Source organism: Dendrobates tinctorius, unplaced genomic scaffold (genome assembly GCF_039654945.1).
Source record: "Dendrobates tinctorius isolate UK_male_01 unplaced genomic scaffold, ASM3965494v1 ptg000036l, whole genome shotgun sequence".
Lineage (NCBI taxonomy): Eukaryota > Metazoa > Chordata > Amphibia > Anura > Dendrobatidae > Dendrobates > Dendrobates tinctorius.
This window is the reverse complement of record NW_027361704.1, coordinates 31,268,577-31,283,464: the sequence shown is the minus strand read 5'-3', so window position 1 is coordinate 31,283,464 and position 14,888 is coordinate 31,268,577. Positions and strand designations below refer to the sequence as shown.

General features: G+C 38.3%; 1 long non-coding RNA gene across 1 annotated transcript in view; it reads left to right on the top strand.

Annotated features, from left to right (window-relative positions):
• LOC141087962 (uncharacterized) overlaps positions 1-14,888 on the top strand; it is a 385,435-nt gene that overhangs the window by 232,599 nt on the left and 137,948 nt on the right. Inside the window, exon 2 of the long non-coding RNA XR_012231784.1 lies at positions 4,768-4,896. This is a non-coding gene — a long non-coding RNA (uncharacterized lncRNA). The remainder of the gene's footprint in view (positions 1-4,767; positions 4,897-14,888) is intronic.

Here is a 14,888-nt window from a genome sequence, read left to right as displayed (position 1 = left end):
TGTCCAGAGATTTCTTGCAGCGATCAGTGATACCGGCAGGGGGGCCGCTCGCTGATCGCTGTCACACACAGCAATCTCGCTGGTGAGATCACTGTTACGTCACAAAAGTTGTGACTCAGCAGCGATCTCGCTACCGAGATTGCTTAGTGAGACGGGGCCTTAAGTGTGGCAGTACCTTTAGACCGTGCCCCATCAGCTGGGACTGCATCTTAGACCACATGCGGTAATGAATCCATTGGTTCTACCATCCCCAACCACACAATGGGACTAGTGACTGGGAGAACAATGGCTTGACGCCCCTGAATGTTTGCTTACCTTGATTACCAATCTTGAGACTTCCTCATATGTGCAGAAGATCCAAACTGCATGTCTTCCTCTACTTACTGTCATTGAATGGAAACATTGATTCTTGAGGCTGAACTAACAAGCAGGCAAATCTCTAATAAAACACAGCAATAAAATCTATGTAAAATCTATCTATGTATGTATTGTGAAATTGACAGATCTGCTTTCACTGTTATTTGTGCCTGCATTTGGAAGAGTCAGCTTCCCTTTATCTTTTAAATTGAATAAAGCCTGCTATATACTGGATTTAACCTTCATAATTCCAAGTGGATTATTATCAAAGATTATACAATAAATATGTGATCTAAATAGACACAGGTTTTGTGCTCAAATTTTCATTACCTAATGAAACTAAGCCAATGAAGATTACTGACACTAAATGGACACTTCATATTTTTATATCTTTGCAGAACTATACTGAAAAAGCAAATTCTACAAAAATATTTTATAGATTTATTAGAGTTACATACAGTAATTGTTGGTACTTTTATTTATCTAATGTCACTAATATCTGAATTTTAACTACTTTACATAAAATGTTCAACTTACAATAATAAACTATAGTGCCTACCAAGAGTATAAGTGGTATTTATATATTATTATTATTATTATTATTATTATATCCTTGGTTATGTATGTTTCATGATCAGTACTTTGTTGCAGCACAAAGTTAAGGACTCAGGAGGCTCATATCAAGCCAGTTCACCATCTGTGAGAAGTTTCTCTTTGTGTTCAAATAAGTAACCTGCAGGCTCCAGACTCCTTTTTTTATTGGCAGGCAAAAATAACATACTGACAGGTTAATTGATTGCTATTTAGATTGCACATAGAAGGTGTGTATGACAGTGACAGGAAAATTAGATTGTAAGCCCACTGGGCATGAAGACCTTGATTTTCCACTACCGATAAGTAATTAGTATGGTTTTTAAAAATAGATTAAAAAAAAATACGTTAATGATGAGGAACTTTCATGACTTTCAAAAATAAAACTCTTAGGCGAAGAAGATACAAATTACTTGAAATTGAGCACAATAATAGTTCCCTTTTTTTTGTGACTTTTTGCACGGTTATCCAAATAATTTTCTTAATTTTTTCTAAATAATAAATACTTACTCTTAAATACAATAGATAAAAACAATAGGGCGTCTTTCACAGTGGCGGACATACTGCCAGTGCGGTCAGTTCAGCTGCACATGGGCCCAGAAGTAGAGGGGTCAGCTGTGTAGGGGAAGATTTCAATAAGGTTAATTTGGTCTACAGCCAGGACTCAAGCTGGGGGTGACTATGGCAATATTGCCTTGGTTTTATTCTTTTTCAAGAGGAAACAAAAAGCAAAAAACACAAATATCCTGAACTAAAAGTAAAAAATATACTGCAAATAATGCAGTTATAAATACTAGAGTAGGTACTGTCCCACAAGGGTTGCCGTGACGTGGCGGGATGGCTTGTACATTATTTTGATCAAAATTATGTTTACTAAATACCCTTATTATTATTACTACCTTTATGCATTATTTGCAGTATATTTTTTACTTTTAGTTCAGGATATTTGTGTTTTTTGCTTTTTGTTTCCTCTGGTTAATGGTCATGTGTTAATATGCACTTACATTGTGCATACACATTAACTTACTTTTCTCAGTTCTGATTTGTTTTTTATTCATTTCATTGTGCATTCAGTGCATATATGGGTGTGACCGCCCTCTTTCTGAGCTGGGAAAGCCATCCAGTCTGGCCTAAGCTGTTACTAGTGGTTCAGCCGCTCGACCCTTATTCACGTTCACGCCACTTGGCAAGTGAAAAGGTTTTAAATACTAGAGTAGGACTGTCCCACAAGGGTTGCCATGACGTGGCGGGATGGCTTGTACATTATTTTGATCAAAATTATGTTTACTAAATACCCTTATTATTATTATTACCTTTATACATTATTTGCAGTATATTTTTTACTTTTAGTTCAGGATATTTGTGTTTTTTGCTTTTTGTTTCCTCTGGTTAATGGTCATGTGTTGATATGCACTTACATTGTGCATACACATTAACTTACTTTTCTCAGTTCAGATTTGTTTTTTATTCTTTTTCAAGAGTAAAGTATAAGTAATCCAAGGTCATCAACAATCCGGTAGCGACAAAAAAGACTTGTAATAACTTACAATGTATATTAGATATTTAAAATGTAAACTCACAAATAACAAACATAGACACAAAAGCAGAAAAAACACCCTGACAGGCCTTAGGTAGCCTTAATTTCTGGGCTAACTTGCAGTGGAGGTTGACTCCCTATTTAACACGACAATAGACGCCCCTGCTCCTCAACAGCTGTCCCTTAGAGACCATATTAATCCCTGTTCTCTGGTACAGGAACAATTAGAGCAAATTAACTCGCCCAGGGTGTTTGATGAACAATAAATTCCTTGCAGCTCTAATTAATAACACCATATATATTGTATACCATATACATAAAATTCTGAGAGAGGCAAACATTCTATATACATATTACAAGACTCGTTAAAGGGTTGATTGTGACTTGTAGGATCCCAACTACCAACAGGTGGCACTATAGAGTTCAAGTCCTCTTTCTCTCTGAAGAGGCAATTTGCATATTAAATTTCCCAGAGGATCATTGCACGGCGAATAAGCCTCCTTATCTTGACAAGCCAGAGCTGGTATGTAACTCTCCACAAGGAGAAACCTTACCCCTTAGACCTCAGTCCAGAGCATCTCAACTAGCCAAATCAGTTCTCATTCTTTGCACTGATGAGGGCCAATAGCCCGAAACACCATGTCTGCAAATTGAGATTCTGATTGGGCTTTTACCCTAAGTCATATTAAAAGACTTGTTAAAGGGTTGATTGTGACTTGTAGGATCGCTACTACCAACAGCTAGCGCTATAGAGTTCAAGTCCTCTTCTTCTCTGAAGAGGCAATTTGCATATTATTTTCCCATAGGAGCATTGCACGGCGAATAGGCCTCCTTATCTTGATAAGTCAGAGCTGGCATGTCACTCTCCATGAGGAGAAACCTTACCCCTTAGACCTCAGTCCAGTCCAGTCTAGCCAAATCAGTTCTCATACTTTGCACTGACGAGGGCCAATAGCCCGAAACACCGTGTCTGCAAATTGAGATTCTGATTTGGCTTTTATCCTAAGTCATATTACAAGACTCGTTATAGGATTGATTGTGACTTGCAGGATCGCTACTACCAACAGGTGGTGCTATAGAGTTCAAGTCCTCTTTCTCTATGAAGAGGCAATTTGCATATCTATATACATAGACACTTTTTAGACATGCGCACCCCACTAATTACTTGATCAAAGAAAAATATTCTGGAGACAACTATATTAGTGAGTGCGAAAAATGAATGCCATTAGACCAGGTGCCTAATCTTCCTTCATATTATATCTCATATCAAAGCTGCAAGTATGATGATAGGCGTCATTTACTGGTCATGTTCTTCAAGCATTCAAACTAAGTATTCTGATTCGTCGTGTCGGTTGATACTGATACTCACATATAACAGCGACAATGATAACAGGTAAATGAATAAGGTGTCTGTCCTTAATGAATACACAAATGAATAAAGTATCTGTGCTTAATTCATTTTTACATACATCAATAAGTAAACGGGGAGGATTCTCTTCCCACAGAGATTAAAGTGCAGGCGGTAAAAGAAATAGGGGTTTACTTATCCCATTGATTATGCCTCAGGCAATGCCTCAATGTGTTTCCCCAAAGGTGGTTCATCGAGATGCTCAAAGAACGTCTTGATGTGCACTATGCTTGTTCATCTTATTATAACCCATTTGAAGTGAAAAAGAGGCCCATTTCTGGTCCTTTCCGATGAGGTCAATAGGTATTGACAGCGTCCACGTGTAGGGATACCACCATCTGTATATAATTAGCGAATAACATTGCCCGTACGTCGGCTGTATGGTGTGCTTCACATCCCTACTAGAGGTAAAATTTGACTATTACTACTCTGTGTTAGAATGGCAGAAGGCTAGGATTTTTTTTGGTATTTCACAGGTTCTCTCTAAGCAGGCAATCATTTAGGTTTTTGTCTGTCCTTCATACATGTTTGGTACATCTTAGCCTCAGCTTACATTTTACTATACTATTTGTTTAGGTTCTACATACAACTGCTATCTTACTTCCTATAGTTTATGGGATTGGGGTGCCACCGTGTGGTCTCAAACTTTTTAAACATTTATGTGTACGTGTTTCATCTTTATACTTGATATACCAATAACATTTCTATTACTGTTTATCATATTTCGGTTCTCAAATACACTTACTATCTGATTGTATGCTGTGTGTTCATGGTGTAGTACATATATGTATTTAGAACTTAAGCGTGGAGGATTTTTTTCTTTAGGGGCAAATGTATAAGTACAATACATTACATGTGACTTTGATATTTTCAGGGACTTGGTGATCAGTGCTATAAGATTAGTGCTATGACTATGAGATGAGCTGGAAGATGTTGACATGAAGGTCTTGCCAAATGAAAAAGAAATCAAAAGAAAATGACTCTGACAGATGAGATATTATAGGTAAATTACTGTAAATATTTATTCTGCATCTATGCTGTATGACCTGCAGAGAGATAATGGAAGTAATACCATTGTTTGTAAAGAAATGTATTATTTTAGCATCATCCCTTAGTACATGATATACTCCCTTGTTATGTATAACACTGTCCCCTATTACATAGATTCCTCTGTGCATAGCGCTGCTCTGTTATTACTCAGCATTCTCTCTTGATATCTATAGTCCTATCATTTATCAAGTGGCATCCTATCTTGTTATGTATAGCATCCTTTATTTATTATACAGTGTCCTCCCCTATGTATGGCCATACCTTATAATGTATAGTACAATACATGTCATCTGTAGCTTTGTTGGCCTAAAAGGAGAGGGGCCCAAAAGCACACTTCTTGCACAGGGATCTCAAGCTGTTAGGGTTTGCCCCTCTTTTTTTCCAGAACTGATACCTCACACAAGATTTTTATTTAGAAATGTTAATTGTTTGAAAAAACAGGAATTTCATGCATTTTCCATAGCAATGTTAGTGGCATTTTTTTATGCCATCGAAATTGAGCAAATAAAAATGCTTTGCATGTATCACATTTCTGTATCAGTAGAGGAATTATACAAATCAATCAACTTAAAGCAATTGACTCATCATTATTTTCTAGAGTACATCACTCCCCTGCCTCCCAGCTTCCTGAAATAAAATAAGCAAATAAGCTGGCATCTACAGTTGTGGCAAAAGTATTGACACCCCTGCAATTCTGTCAGATAATACTCAGTTTCCTCCTGAAAATGATTGCAAACACAAATTCTTTGGTATTATTATCTTCATTTAATTTGTCTTAAATGAAAAAACACAAAAGAGAATGAAGCAAAAAGCAAAACATTGATCATTTCACACAAAACTCCAAAAATGAGCCAGACAAAAGTAATGGCACCCTCAGCCTAATACTTGGTTGCACAACCTTTAGCCAAAATAACTGCGACCAACCGCTTCTGTAGCCATCAATGAGTTTCTTACAATGCTCTGCTGGAATTTTAGACCATTCTTCTTTGGCAAACTGCTCCAGGTCCCTGATATTTGAAGGGTGCCTTCTCCAAACTGCCAGTTTTAGATCTCTCCACAGGTGTTCTATGGGATTCCGGTCTGGACTCATTGCTGGCCACCTTAGAAGTCTCCAGTGCTTTCTCTCAAACCATTTTCTAGTACTTTTTGAAGTGTGTTTTGGGTCATTGTCCTGCTGGAAGACCCATGACCTCTGAGGGAGACCCAGCTTTCTCACACTGGGCCCTACATTATGCTGCAAAATTTACTGGTAGTCTTCTGACTTCATAATGCCATGCACATGGTCAAGCAGTCCAGTGCCAGAGGCAGCAAAGCAACCCCAAAACATCAGGGAACCTCCGCCATGTTTGACTGTAGGGACTGTGTTCTTTTCTTTGAATGCCTCTTTTTTTCTCCTATAAACTCTATGTTGATGCCTTTGCCCAAAAAGCTCTACTTTTGTCTCATCTGACCAGAGAACATTCTTCCAAAACATTTTAGGCTTTTTCAGGTAAGTTTTGGCAAACTCAAGCCTGGCTTTTTTATGTCTCGGGGTAAGAAGTGGGGTCTTCCTGGGTCTCCTACCATACAGTTCCTTTTCAAACAGATGCCGACGGATAGTACGGGTTGACACTGTGGTACCCTAGGACTGCAGGGCAGCTTGATCTTGTTTGGATGTTAGTCGAGATTCTTTATCCAACATCTGCACAATCTTGCGTTGAAATCTCTTGTCAATTTTTCTTTTCCGTCCACATCTAGGGAGGTTAGCCACAGTGCCATGGGCTTTAAACTTCTTGATGACACTGCGCACGGTAGACACAGGAACATTCAGGTCTTTGGAGATGGACTTGTAGCCTTGAGATTGCTCATGCTTCCTCACAATTTGGTTTCTCAAGTCCTCAGACAGTTCTTTGGTCTTCTTTCTTTTCTCCATGCTCAATGTGGCACACACAAGGACACAGGACAGAGGTTGAGTCAACTTTAATCCATGTCAACTGGCTGCAAGTGTGATTTAGTTATTGCCAACACCTGTTAGGTGCCACAGGTAAGTTACAGGTGCTGTTAATTACACAAATTAGAGAAGCATCACATGCTTTTTCGAACAGTGCCAATACTTTTGTCCACCCTCTTTTTTATGTTTTGTGTGGAATTATATCCAATTTGGCTTTAGGACAATTCTTTTTGTGTTTTTTCATTTAAGACAAATTAAATGAAGATAATAATACCAAAGAATTTGTGTTTGCAATCATTTTCAGGAAGAAACTGAGTATTATCTGACAGAATTGCAGGGGTGTCAATACTTTTGGCCACAACTGTAAAAAAGAGATTCTCAGTTTAAAAAAACCCTGAATTCCATTCACTTGTTGGCTGCAGTGCTATTAATGTGATATCAGCACTGTAGACAAAAACAGACATTGGGAGCTGTTGAGGAGAATCCGTGAACAGAGTTTTGCTTAAAAATCTGAGGACAACATGAGGAAGGGGTTAAAACACAGAATTCAAAGATGTGTCACTTATCAGGCTGTGTGCTGCTGAAGGTTTGATCACTAGTCACGTGACTGCTAGTACGACTCCACCCCTCCTGTGATATGCAGCTCAATATTAACATGCGTTGTACATACAAATGTTAACAAGAAATTAAAAAAAGGGGGAAGGAAGTATGCAGATGAAAATACACATTTAGGTAGTATACAATTATGACAAATGTGTGAAATGGAATAAATAGAAGAGAAAATTATCTACTAATACCACATGTTTATTTATGGACTCATCGGTGAACATGCATGCAAAAGAAGAAAAAAGAACCGAGGATGAAAGTCCAGTTGTGTAGTTAAAAAGTATACATCTTTATTTAGTCAAATACATTAAAAGGTATAGGGTGAGGAGAAAAGGGTCTGGTAGTACAACAAACGCAGCTTCAAGACAACACTCACATAAAAATTATGGACATATGCTTAGTTGTGATAAATAATTACCATAGATGACAAACATTGGTATGGAAACTAGTATAAATCCAGATGGAAAAGAGGATTTATTAATGTGCAAGTAGTGTATTAGCTTAAATTGATGTATTGTTATCAACACTCTGTGTGTATTTACCATTAAGCTATATCAATGCATGCAGGTAATCTTAAGTGCAGAGTGTGTTTTGTAAGCAGCATCAGTGCTTTAAAAAAAGTGCATGTGCGTGTGTCTATATGGGGATTCCAAAGTCACAGAAGGAACGCTGTGAAGGAAATATATGGTATAATGTCATAGGAATTGTCTGCAGGTTACAGTATATCTGGTAATATGCATTAAATAGGACCCTTAATAGACTGTACCTGTATGGCAATAAGGGGTGAGTGTGGCGATGAAGCATATTCCCCGACGCTTGTTTCGGCGTCTGTGATCGTCAGGGGGTACAGTTATTTCTAGAATTACCAGACACTCATGGACACTTACCCTAAAAAAAAAACCTTGGGGAAAATCAGTAACAATATTGTAATGCAAAGTGTTTGGGGGCATTTAAGAAGCCGGCTTTGGCGAAATGGTGCTCTCGGGTGGTAGCTGCGGTAATTCTAGCAGGGTATACACTAATGTTTGTAATTCTATATCTAATGATTGCTTTGCAGCACCCTGTTGGTTCATAGGCACTTGTCCTTAGAACTTTACTAACAGTATGGTACGTTGCATTTTATCTAAAGTTGATTCTGAACATACACTGAGACTGCTCAGACACACCTGTCACTATGATTAAAATTAGCTAAGTCCTTCCGAGTGCTGCTGAGCCCTGTTATGATTGGGTCACCGAGGAGGAAAGCAAGACCAAGCCAAGCCATAGAAAACCAGAGAGGTTGGTAATTAAGCGGATTGCAGACCCTTGATCCTATCCACACAACTAGCAGTAGCCGTGGAGCGTACCTACAATGATCCAAGACGCCTCAACACAGCCAGAGAACTAAATAAGCCTAAAGCAAGAAAGAGGAAATCTAAACTGCCCCAGAGCAGACCATAAAGGAATAGATAGCCCCCAAACATATATTGACGGTGAGGCAAGGTGAAAACACAAATGCAGGTAGGAAAATAGACTGAGCAAATGATGTGGCCCACACTAACTAGACAGGATAGCAAAGGAAAGACTCTGTCTGCAATCACGCAAAAAAAACTGCAAAAAATGCCCATCACGTCTGATAGAAAAATACTGAAGTCACTAGACTTCGCCCACTATATCAGCACTCTGGTATATTCTGAAAGCAGAGCAAAAAGAGGCCAATCTAATAAGGGACAAAAACAAACTGGCACAAGCAGTAACATAAGGATGGAAATTCAGCACAGCCCCAGCCGGAGCTGGCTGAACACACAAAACTGAAATAGAGAAAACCAGATCAAATGTGAACAATAGCAAAAGAACACTTAGCTGAGCATGCAGGGACTGAGCTGGAAACTAAGACCTCAGGAGGCAGGAAAAAATCACCAGCAGGGATAGAGGGAGTCGGCTGTCTTAAATCCAGTCAGAAACTCCAGATCTCCAGTCATCCTCCTCATTATCAGGTGGCAGGCCTCTGTTAATTAGATCAGCTCCATTACCTCTAGTAACCACCAGAGGGAGCCCGGAAAGAGAACTTGTGACCCCTCTGTCAATATAACCATATCCACTACCTTCACTAGTAACCAGAGGTAGGCCCAAAAGTGAATTCACAACAAAGCCCCCTGCTATTGTTAACTTGTACCTTACTACCTCATTGTAAATCCTTATTTTTAAACTTTTAAATGTAAAATCCTTTTAAAATAATTTCATTAAAATATTTCATTTTATAATATCCACGTCTATGAATTACTACCCCTCCAAAACCATTGTTTGGGATTTTGTTTGAGTATACACACGTGGTCAAAATTGTTGGTACCCCTCATTTAATGACAGAAAAACCCACAATAGTGGCAGAAATAACTTGAATCTGACAAAAGTAATAATAAATAAAAAATCTATGAACATGAACAAATGAAAATCAGACATTGTTTTTCAACCATGCTTCCACAGAATTAAAAAAAAAAAAACCTCCTGAAATAGGCCTGGACAGAAATAATGGCACCCCTGAAAATAATGTGACAAAAGGGACATGATAAATCAAGGTGTGTCCACTAATTAGCATCACAGGTGTCTATAATCTTGGAATCTTGGAATCAGTGAGTGGGCCTGTATAGAGGACTACAGATACTCACTGTGCTGTTTGGTGACATGGTGTGTATCACACTCAACATGGACCAGAGGAAGCAAAGGAAAGAGTCATCTCAGGAGATTAGAAAGAAAATTATAGACAAACATGTTAAAGGTAAAATTTATAAGTCCATCTCAAAGTAGCTTGATGTTCCTGTGACTACAGTTGCACATATTATTCAGAAATTTAAGCTCCATGGGACTGTAGCAAACCTACGTGGAAAAGGCCGCAGTAGAAAAAAGGGATGAAAAATCCAAGAGACGGATAATATGGATGGTAACAAAAGAGCCCAGAAAAACTTCTATGAAAAATAGAATTTCTGCGTCTCCTTTAGCGCTCCTATAGACCACTTGTTTTTGTTGCTTCACAGAAAAACTTCTAAACATATTAAAGGTGAACTTCAAGCTCAAGGAACATCAGTGTCAGATTGTACCATCCGTCCTTGTATGAGCCAAAGTGGACTTCATGGGAGACTACCAAGAAAGACATTATTGTTGAAAAGAATCATAAAAAAGCCAGACTGGAATTTGCCAAACTACATGTTGACAAGCCACACAGCTTCTTGAAGAATATCCTATGGACAGATGAGACAAAAATGGAACTTTTTAGCAAGGCACATCAGCTCTATGTTCACAGATGGAAAAATGAAGCATATCAAGAAAACAACACTGTCCCTAATGTGAAACATGGAGGAGGCGCTGTTATGTTCTAGGGCTGCTTTGCTGTGCAGGGTGCAATGAAATCTCAAGACTATTAAGGGATTCTAGAGAGAAATGTGCTGCCCAGTGTCAGAAAGCTTGGTCTCAGTTGCAGGCCATGGTTCTTGCAACATGATAATGACCCAAAACACACAGCTAAAAACACCCAAGAATGGGTAAGAGGAAAACACTGGACTATTCTGAAGTGGCCTTCTATGAGCCCTGACCTAAATCCCCCTATTGAACATCTTTGGAAAGAGCTGAAACATGCCGTCTGGAAAAGGCAACCTTCAAACACAAGACAACTGGAGCAATTTGCTCTTGAGGAGTGGGCCAAAATACCTGTCGAGAGGTGCAGAAGTCTCATTCACAGTTACAGGAATCGTTTGATTGCAGTGATTGCTTCAAAAGGTTGTGCAGCAAAATATTAAGTTAAGGGTACTATTATTTCTGTCCAGGCCTATTTCATGAGTTTTATTTTAAAAAAATTCTGTGGAAGCATGGTTGAAAAGCAATGTTTGACTTTCATATGTTCATTTTCATAAATTTTTGATTAACTATTACTTTTGTCAGATTCAAGTTATTTCTGTCACCATTGTGGGGTTTTCTGTCATTAAACGAGGGGTAACAATAATTTTGACCACGTGTGTATATCCTGAGGTTAAATTTTATAGTGTTTGGACTTATGGTATAAAAAATTAATAATGTCCTAGATGAATACAAATACTAACTGATTAACTGTTACAAATATTAGACCCTGTAGTAATTTACTGGTAAATTTTACTGGTCAAAAATGGACATTTTTGTCAAAATTAAATTCACTAGTGTGCTAAGTTGTCATTGTGCGCTACTGTGAACTTGCTACTTGTACTCTATGTACTACTTTGCACTGCTAAGTCTTGATATGCCACTATCTTATGTGCTTTGCATCTATACAAAACTCATATTTAATAATTAATTAATGCAGCTAGGACGTGTCCTAAATAAAAGAATATGGAGAATATTTCAAAATTGTAAAACTTAAATCTCTGTAGATGTTTTTATTGCAACAGTTTTGCAACTTTTCTTGGAAAAAAAATTGTGGTGAATTTCCCAAAGCAGAGAAACTTTTATCTGGCTAAAAGTAATTCCTTAAGAGCACATTTTGATCTAAAAAGTATTGTTATAGTCAAGGGACTGCCGGGAGCAATTAGATATCACACCACCATACACAGAAGCCATATGAAGCAAAAACAAGTGAAGGTCCTGATTTCTACTTTAATTGACTGACTGCATTGGTTTCACTTATGAGAGAATGTTTGAGAAAAAGCTCCCAAAGTCTTTGAAAATGAAACTTCGCAAGTGAGGAAAAGAAAACTTAATAGATGTGACTTAAAATGTAGTTTCAACTAAAAATCAAACCAATATTTATAAAAATGAAGTACTAATAACTAAATGGGTGAATGACTGGATCAAATAATTACGTGCATCCTTTAGAAGTAACATATTAATATTTGTATTTTTCAAACTCTTTGTTAAGCTTAACACTCTGCATTACCCATGAATGTCTGGCAACACCAGAAAAAACTGTCCAAGGTCAGCTTAGGGTTATCCAATTCACAATCATTGCCCAAGGAAAATAAAGATCCCTTATAAGACCCTAAATTAAGACAACTTTAAATAGTTATGGCAGTAAACAAAGGAAAAAACACTCTTTTTAAAAACACATAACACTAGACTAGACAGCGATGACATTGGTCATAAATTCTTTAAAGTGCTCATGCTTATATCATTAGCAGTTTTGATGGCAGGTGCAATGTCAGGGTGAAAATAGCTCTACCCTCCCATACAGCTCTCTGACATTCTAGTATGATTGGCAAGTGAAAACTCTTAGGGCATTTGCACTCAAACCAATTGTACAGGATCACCAGGCTCATTATCAATGGCACTGCCAATGCTACCTTGATTCATTCAGACAGAATACTTAAGTATGTGCTTCCTCTAAACGTTCTCTATCAGATGCTTCTGATTACAATAAAGTCTACAGTACTGCCTGTCTATTATATGACTGTGTTCAGGGTCTAGTGCATGATGTTTAAAACTTCAGCCATTAGCCTTCTCAACATGTTTCACCTTGCGGGGTCTCAGGGGATAGAGGCTATTATGAGCTGGCTGTGCATCAGCCAAACCTTATAAAAACTTGGCTCTGACATCACTATTCAAGGCCAACCTATTCCTCTATTTTTAGCATATCCCTTCACTAACCAAACCAAGGCAATGATTATATTGACCAATAGTAACAGATATTTCAATATTTCAATGTGCTGCCAAAATACGCACCACATGACTCCTCCCTCACAATGAGGAGAGGGGTAGTAGTCTCTTCATTATCCAATTAGTATGATATCAGAATCTTCTCTGCTGCTATGCAGTTAGATGCAAGCTCCACTAGATGTCAAAAGATTGGAGGGAGAACTGCACACAGCAAGAGCAGACCTGCAGTGCGGCTGCAAGGCTACCAGCAGGTGGCAGCAGAATAGTCTAACAAGCCAGGTCCATATTCGTCTGTAGCACAGTTCCAAAGGAATATACAAACACAGAGTTAGAACCAAGCCAAATGGGTCACTACCAGTCAGGAGCAGATATGCCAAGGCAATAGACAAACAGCAGGTCAGGGTTCAAGCCAAGTCAAACACCAGAGAGTCCAAAACATGAAAGAAGGAACACAGAGTCGGGACTCGAAGAGGGGAACGAAACAGACATGGGCAAAGTTAGCAACAGCAGAAGGACAAATCAAGGTATACACGGAGGCAGCTACTCATGCCGCAGGCAGAAACTATAACTGACACCGCCTGCAGGGTGCAGTGAAGAGAAATATCCAGCCTGACACCAGAACGAGGCAAACAAAAGTTAATCCTTAACATGGTCAGACCATGAAAGGGAGACAGGATGCAAAACCCAGCCTGGATCATGACACCTTCATTCTGTAGTCCATCTTCATTCTGCTCGGAAAAGATTGATTCAGAGCATATCTGACATCACACACAAGCCTCCCTCTCTTAAACAAGCATGGCACATGAACGTCATGCATATTCATATGTGCAGATCCATAATTAATTATGCGCATGTGCAGCTTCATCCTATGACCGGAGCCCGAAGCTGTGCAGAAGAGGAAACTCTGTATTGGTCACCATATGCTACGTGTGATGGGAGAAAGGAAAAAGATCAACTGTGAATGACAAGAAAAAGTCTTCAATTCAAACACTATAATCCTCAGCCATGCACCATTAGAGGAACACAATTTCACATGACAACAAGCTTAGTTAATTTATTTTATTCCCCACGATCTATTCATAATCACTTCAATAAAATTGGGGGCCGCACACGACCGGGAATTGGTGCATCCATTTTACTGATCTTTCATCACAGTGCTTACCATACATAAAATGAAGAATAGGTCCCTGCATTAATAATAGACTCGGTGTGAGCAGTTTACTATTAGAAGAGTTTAGAATATATTAATGTTTCTAAGATGATTAAAACAGAGTGATTTGGTAATTCATAACCTGAACAGTATTAATGATCCATAATTCCAATAATATATTATCCAAAAAAGGTCTAGGTTGTCAAGAGCCACATAACATTTCCATATATATTTTCATTATTGAAGAAAAAAAATAATTTAAAATATTAGCATATACAGGTAACTATTTCAATTAAAAATAAATATTGATTCATTCAGGCATCCACAGGCAGCGCTGGTCTCACAAGAAAAGCAACGCACGAGACCTTCATTAGACACTATTTTTGGTCTTGTTTTTCTTGTGGGAGCATATAACCTTAGGGCATATGACCTTCATCAAGCACCATTTTACTCCATAAATCTAGTATCATACTGCAAGAAGGCGGTGAATGTGAAACCTACATTAAGTACTATGGGACTCCGAAGGTGCCTTTCTACTGCTATTTGGATCACCCTTGTCAGCACTGTTCTCTGATAGTTCCCAGACGGCAATCAGTTCCAATGAAGGTCTAAACAGACCAAAACATTAATGTGTGGTTTACCAAGTAAATTTGTTATTCCTTCAAAC